Below are 7,756 nucleotides of genomic sequence, written 5' to 3' on the forward strand. Positions count from 1 at the left end.
CAACGTGGGTTAGTAATAGTGCCCTTGATTGAAGTTGCCTGCGGGGTCAGAGTATTAGCAGATTATCTGATACCCAGGCTTCTTGTGGGCTCTGCCTCGCATGAAGGGCTCTTCTAGATCGTGTTACTGTGATAGGGGAATACCCAGGGTGCCAGGAAATTCCTGCCTGGGCAGGGAGCTGACTTCCCGGCACCCCAGGGATTCCAAGCCCAGCCCCCTGCAGCCAATCAACAACGGAGCTGCCTCAAACTGACAAGCAAAACAAAGCCCAACGAAAGCAGCTGGAACCCAAACAAACAGACTTGGGTGAGTTTGGGAGGGGGTTCAGGCCTGGCGTCATCCAGGCTCTGGGCCAGGCCGTTGTCTTGGCAACGGCCAGTCGGTTTATCAGCGGGCAGCAGAGCCAGTTCTCTGAGGGGGAAGCCCGAAGAGGGGGCTGTGGTGCCTGGGCGGGGTGCGGTTGGGGGGTGGGGAGCTTCTCCAAGTAATAGAAACCCGAAGAGAAGGCACGGGCATTTCCAGAGAGTGGCTTCTTCTCTCAGGAGCCAGGCAGGCTGCCTGGGGGGCAGTGGGCTCAGAGAGGCTGGCCAGCCTGAGAGAGAGGGAAGTGGCCACTGAACTAGCAAAGACGCCTCTGGAAAGGCTGGAAGGTGGATTTGCAACTGTGTTAGCTTTCTGGGCAAAATATGAATTGAAGTGGATCACAGAGTTCTATAAAACGAAAACCAAAAACAATACATACACACAGCAGCCAGTGGAGGAGAGGCCTTTGGGAACCTCAGAGGTGGCACATGAAAATGTTTTATGTCCTTCTCCAGGAGCTTTTTTTCTTTTCATTTTCTTTCTTTCTTTCTTGTTTTTTCTGATGACCACAATTCAAGTCATTATCTGGAGGAATGAACAGCATTCAATGAAAACAAAACGTTAGAAAACCTCTGTTTTGCAGGGTAGGGCCTAAGAGGTGTTCATGTCCATGACAGCGGGTTACTTTAGGGTAAATAAGAGACTCCCTTTCTGGCTAAAATGAAACATTAGTCAAAATAAATGCAATGGGGGAAAGAATCTTGGTACCTTCCTCCAGAAATCTTGCTGCAAAAGTGCTTGTCATACAAAAGGACAAATACTGTATGATTCCTTCCACATGAGGTTTCTAGAACAGTCAATTCTTAGAGACAGAGAGTAGAATGGTGGTAGCCAGGGGCTGGGGGAGGGGAGGATGGTGTGTTACTGTTTAATGAGGATGGAGTTGCAGTTTGGGAAGATGAAAAGAGCTCTGGAGATGGGTGGTGGTTCGCGTTTGCCCAATGATGTGCATATACTTAATGCCATTGAACTGTACACTTAAAAATGGTTAAAATGGTAAATTCTATGTTATGCACATTTGCCTATATATATATATACATATATATATATTAAAGTGTCTGTCACTTAAAGACTGTCTTCTAGTTGTACCAGGAGACAGTGGCATTTGCTTGGAGGCTGACCCCCTCAGCTGTCTGAGACTCTGCTGTGTCATCCATTAAGGAAGGATGCCGGTAAGGAAGAATGGACATGAAGGCATTTAGTGAACAGAAATACACCACAAGAACGTGAAATGTGATTAAGATATTATTTCAAAATTCATTTTTAATGTATCCAAATGCCAAGGGGCAAGTTGAAAGGGGAAGGGGGGAGCTTTGAGGAAACGAAGGAAAGGATTATATTTGGCAGTTATAGGAATTGGAAAAAGCCCAAATATTTTAGAGAGTAGAAGAGAATTTGGGGCTCATTCTCAGAGGCCAGAAGGTATGACCAACTTGGGCTGTCACAGCGATTTAAAATACTTCTCTCTTTTGCTCTGCCTAAATTGAGAAACCATTTAAGCCCACCCATCAGGAGGAAATGAAATGAAATGAAACAATGTCAAAACATCACCTCTCAAATTTCATGAAGGGAAATGGTGCAGTTACAACACAATGCTGGGTCAAAGTTTATGGGATCTCGAACACAAATGCATAGTGGAACTCAGGTTACCATCAGAGAGTCCCATTAACTGTCAACAAACTATTCAAAGCTATTTTTTCCCCCCGTTTTAAAGATATACACCATTCAGGGACTTCCCTGATGGCGTAGTGGTGAAGACTCCATGCTCCCAATGCAGGGGGCCCAGGTTCGATCCCTAGTCAGGGAATTAGATCCCACATGCATGCCGCAACTAAGAGTTTGCATGCCTCAACTAAGGAGCCGGCGATGCGCAACTAAGGAACCCGCCTGCTGCAACTAAGACCCAGTGCAACCAAATAAATAAATATTTTAAAGAAAAAGATATACTCCATTCACCACCACCACCACTTATGCAACATATGTTCCATTAGCATAAGTTAGCACGTGCCAAAGCACTAAGCTAAATGTGGCACATACCTTATCTTTTCACTCCTTAGAAGAACCATGCAAGGCGAATCTTTTTTATAGAAAACAAACTGAAGCTTGTGTTTGAAATTTGTTCTTTCTGGTTCTTTATTTCCTCATCCATAAAATGAGAATAATGTTATAGCTGGAGAAGTGTAGCAGCTTGCCCCAAACCACACAGCTGGGAAGTAGTGATGTCAGGATTTGAACTTATGTCCATCTGACTTCAAAGCTCTGCCCTGGAACACAACACTACACTGGAGAAGACATTATTGCTGAGAAGCTTATGAAACAAAATTGGTAATGAATATTCTGCTCTGAGAGCAAATAGAATGAGCAATCAGTAAACTGCTTTATCGTGATGTTGTTGATGTCACAATGACACAATGAGGACGAGCCATGAGCATCATGTGTTAGCAGGGATCTGGCTCTGACATTGGATGAAACCACCAAGTACAGAGTATGAAATCATGCTTGGCTGTGTCATATATGTGTGTACGTTGTGTGTCTTGTATGTTTTGTTCTGTGTGTATTATATGTTGCATGTGTTGTAGATGTGTCGTGTTTAGTTGTTTGCGTTTTTGTGTGTGTGTGTGTTATGTGTATTAAGTGTACGTGGGTGGTTTGTGTAAGTGAGGGAAACTTGCCTGAAGACTGATTTCTTCAACAATAAAGACCAGACATTCCAACAGCCAGCACTTACTTGGTGCTCACTGTGAGCCAGGCTCTCCTCGCAGTGCTGTGCATATAATAACTCATTCATCTTCACAACAGTCCTGTGCAGTTGCTGGTAACAGTACCCTCATTTTATGCAGGAGGATAGGAGGCACAGAAAGATCAATCAGCTTGCCCTAGACCACCCAGTTAGTAAGAGGTGGAGCTGGGATTTGAACCCAGGGAGATGGGCTTCAAATTCTGTGATCTTTTATTCTTTTCTTAATTGGTGCCCCCAGATCACCATGTGAGAATTGATAGAATTAGTCTCCTCATTCTGTGGAGAGTCTGTGGACAATGGGAACACATGTGGCTAAGACAATCAGCACTCCTTAATTAAACAGTAGCTGAGGTAAGCCAGCCGTTGCTGGCCTTGTGGTGTATGTGCGATTTCTATCAATTTAATAATTATTAAGAATTGAAAAGATTGCTGAAAAAATCTTATCTTTCAAGTTTGTGAAATGTGTATGGACAAAATGGTTTCATTGATATTTTTTCCTCTAAAACTGTGGACCGCCTACAGAAGACCAGTATCTATGGATCAGATGTTCTCTAGGGCATGAGGATGGTCTTATTTCTTTGAGATAGCATAGCATTTCCCCTCTTTTCTTTCTCCAACTGCCTTCCTGGGGTCTGTCACTTTAGAGTTGAGGATAGCAGAAGGAGGTCTTTTTGGTAATGCCACTCAAGGTGGAGGAAGACTCTGAGCCTGTTACTATAGCAACACAAAGGTGATAGTTATCCATCCACCCCTCTAACAAATGTTTATTGAGCACCTGTTATGTAGCAGGCACTGTTTTAGGCATCAAAAACTCAATGATGAGTGAGATAAAGTAGTTCCTCTTGTGGAGCATCTATTCCAGTGGAGAAAAGAGACACCAAACAAGTAAACATAAAAACAATACAAGTCCAGATAGAGATAAGGCTATGAAGAAAATAAAGCAGGAAAAGAGGAGAGAGAGTGACTGGAGTGGAAGTGGAGGCATAATTTAGACAGTGGGGCCATAGAGAGGGTCATCTGAGGCTCTGCAAAGAGGTTAATCTAATTGCACAAAGAATCTGATTATCTTATACATACTCCATCCCAAGCCCAGACCCCACTCTCAGTGGGACTGCTTTCTTCTTGTTCACCTTCTCCCACAGGATCTGAGGGGGACCCATTTTCCTAAACCCTCAGCAGCAGAATGGAGGTGGATCATGGACATTTTAGGAAGGGGATAAGGAGAAGGTGAAGCCAGGCCATGGGGAGGGAACGAAAAGGTTCAAGGTCTTGGAGACCCAAGGGATGAAAAGTGTAGTGAATGTTCATTGATTACCTACTCAATATCCATTCCTCTTCTCCCCACTTCCAAACAGCACCCAGATTCTCCTCCTGGGTTTGGGTGAGATGTCAAGGGGGGAGTCCTGACTGTTTTAAGCCAATCAGGAGAATATCAATCCATTTGCCTCCGTGATTGGCTCAAATGGAAGTATGAAGTGTGATGCTTGAGTCTTCTGATGCATATGGAAGTGAAATTCTCTCCTCTCTTGGGGTAGACACGGATACAGGTGTCGGTCCATCTTGTGACTTTGATAGAAGCCATCCTGAGGACAAAGCCACCACATGGAAGAGGGCAGAGAGCAGAGAAGTGGAGCCAGACTCCCAGTTGCTTTTGAAATCCCTAGCACTGGATTTTTCCCTTTGTGAACCAATTCATTCATTCAAAACATTCTATATGCTTGTTATTTGCTAGACACTTTTCCACATGCTTGAGAAAAATCCCCGTCCAGTTTTCGTTGGCTTTCCTTTTACTAGCATGGGAGGAGTGATGGGCAGATGATCATCAGAATCAGACTGCTTGGGTTTAAATCCTGGCTCCACCACTCCCTGGCTGTGTGACATCAGGCAAGTTATTTAACCTCTCTGTGCATCAGTTAACACATGCAAAAGGAGATAATTCTAGTGTCAACCTCATAAGATTGTTGTGAGGATTAAATGAGATAAGGTAAAGGGTGTAGGACAATACCTGGTCTGTGACACGCCACCCCAATCACACCTGAGGAATAGAGGACTTATTTCTCCAGCTACTGGGGGTGCTCAGCTGCCAGGCCTTTACAACGATTGCCGCAGTTGAAGGTGATCACGTTACTCAAGGCCATGGCCTCTTTAGGAGAACAGTTTACATCCAGTGATTGATCTATGAGGAGCTATAAAGGCCTGGACCCCTTGCCTCCTCTCAGGACAACTCTGAAAGGCCACCCCAGTTCTAGAGCTCTCAAGGGTTGATGGAGGCTCTTGTTGGGCTTCCATCTCAGCTCTCTTTCTCCCTCTGCCCATTCCTGCTTCTTTTCCCTCCCTTTCTGCAGGTGTTGATCCAAACAGCACATCCTGCATGCTGGTCTCAGAGTCTGCTTCCTGGTACCCAACCTATGGCTCAATAAATGTTAGCTGCCATCGTCATCATCCAAAAGCATCCTAGGTGAGAGAGAAAATAAGAGAAAGGGTGCAAAGGGGAGAGGTTTCCCTACTAACTGGGAGAGGTTGGCCACGTATATGGTTTTAAAGTTTCTTGGGGGCAGGATTTTGTTTTCTCGAATCTGGAGAGGTATCAGGACCCTGGTGTTCACAGTCTGAATCTGGCAAATAAAAACCGGGATTTAGCTCTAAATCCTTGTCTGAGCTTTGCTGGAGGAGGAAGCCTGCTTCTGTCCTCTGGCTTTTTAAGTTAAGTGATGGTGATGCAGGAAAGCAGGCTGGCTGTGCTCTTTTTTAAATGTCAATAGATTCAGTTGAAGTCCACAAGCATCATTCCAGAGCCTGCCCTGGGCAAGCACTGTGTTTGTGCTTGTGCGTGTGCATGTGAGGGCGGGGGTGGGGGGAGAGAGAGAGAGAGAGAGCGTGAGCGTGAAATACAGAGATAAGAAAGATAGGCTCCCTACCATTTGCAGGGGAGATAAGCCATGTTCCCAAATAACATATTGCATAGCACGATGGTGTGTGCATCAAATTTAGAACCAGACGGACCAGTGCTCAAATCCTGAGTTGTTGAATCCTAGTTCTGTTACTGAAGAATGTAGTTTTATATTAGGGGTGGCACAAAGAGTGATGGGGACCAATGCATAGGAGACAGTAATTCTGGAAAAGGGAACTGTCTTGTGTTTGCTGTGTAATTTAAGAATATTCAACTCTGCTATAGAAAACAAGAGAAGTTATGTACAGAAGGAAGTCGCTTATCAGCTATTTTAGACACAGATTAAACAGAATGTGTGTGTGTTGAATATAGATAAAATGATGAAAGACATGAGAATGTAACTTATCGACAGAGGAATACAAAGACCAAGTAAACCTCAAATATTTACAAGGCTTGGATCGTGTCTTCTCCAGGTGGAAGCAATGTCACTCCCGAGATGGCCGCCCAATGGTGACACTCATTATGTCCAAGAAACATAGATGAAATCCATAACTGCTCAGGAGATTAACTGGGGTGCTGCAGTATGACCTGGGTACCTGCCCCTCAATCTTCCTGACAGGGACAGTTTGTGCCTTGACTCCAGGCGCCACCTTCCAGCTGATCCCCTTAGCTTGGCTTCACCTCTGAGCCCTGTTGCCACACTGTTAGGAGAGAAGGCTGCTATGGCAGAGAGAGAATGAGATACGTGAATGTGTGTAATCCAGGATTCAGGTAGGTGACCCTTCTACCTGCTTGCACTTATCTTAAGTACGTTTACCTGTTCCTTGCTTCTCACCGTGTTTTAAATTGATGAAATAAATTGTGTGATTCAAGTATTGTAATTTGGCCTGCAAGCCTTTCTGCTCTGTGACCTCTGGGATAGCCTGCCTGGAGGTATAGTTGGATGATACCGTTGCTTCAAGGTAACTTCCCAGATGACAGGGGAGCGTTAGGTGAGGCTTCCTGGAAGCCAAGCCCGAGCAAGGGATTCTTGTGGGACTGATTTTCGAGGGAGTTCTCTCCAGAGAAAAAGTGTGTGAGAAAGTGAGGAAAACAGGATAGGAGATGGGAAGAGGCCACACAAATATGAGGTTCTGCTGAAGTATAACCTCAGCCCGGTCCCGTGCAGAGCTCCGGAGTGTAGATGGCGTCACAGATTTGGCCTCCCTGAAGGCAAGAGGGCCAGTCTTTTTTTTTTTTTTTTTTTTTTAATTTTATAGCTACTTTATTTATTTATTTATTTATTTTTGGCTGTGTTGGGTCTTCAGTTCGTGCGAGGGCTTTCTCTGGTTACGGCAAGTGGGGGCCACTCTTCATCGCGGTGCGGGGACCGCTCTTCATCGCGGTGCGCGGGCCTTTCACTATCGCGGCCCCTCCCGTTGCGGGGCACAGGCTCCAGACGCGCAGGCTCAGTAGCTGTGGCTCACGGGCCCAGCTGCTCCGCGGCATGTGGGATCTTCCCAGACCAGGGCTCGAACCCGTGTCCCCTGCATTAGCAGGCAGACTCTCAACCACTGCGCCACCAGGGAAGCCCGGGCCAGTCTTTTGTACCCTGTACTTGGGGATGACGTGCCAGCTTAGAAAAGGGGGTCTGGGTGGGGTACCAGCAGCATCCGCTACAAGTGATCAGCCCAGGTAAGTCATAGCGTCAAGGGAGGGAAGACAGAACTTAGTAGGTTGGGAAAGTAGTGGGATTAGAAAGACAAGGTACCGTATGACTTGGT

General features: G+C 45.6%; 1 long non-coding RNA gene across 1 annotated transcript; it reads left to right on the forward strand.

The window, feature by feature from the left end:
• Nucleotides 1-253: 253 nt before the first annotated feature.
• Nucleotides 254-6,752, forward strand: LOC130707752 (uncharacterized). Its single transcript, XR_009007774.1, has 3 exons — nucleotides 254-306; nucleotides 5,449-5,561; nucleotides 6,467-6,752. It is a non-coding gene; the product is annotated as an uncharacterized LOC130707752 (long non-coding RNA).
• The last annotated feature ends 1,004 nt before the right edge of the window (nucleotides 6,753-7,756 follow it).

Source organism: Balaenoptera acutorostrata, chromosome 3 (genome assembly GCF_949987535.1).
Source record: "Balaenoptera acutorostrata chromosome 3, mBalAcu1.1, whole genome shotgun sequence".
NCBI classification, from domain to species: Eukaryota; Metazoa; Chordata; class Mammalia; order Artiodactyla; family Balaenopteridae; genus Balaenoptera; species Balaenoptera acutorostrata.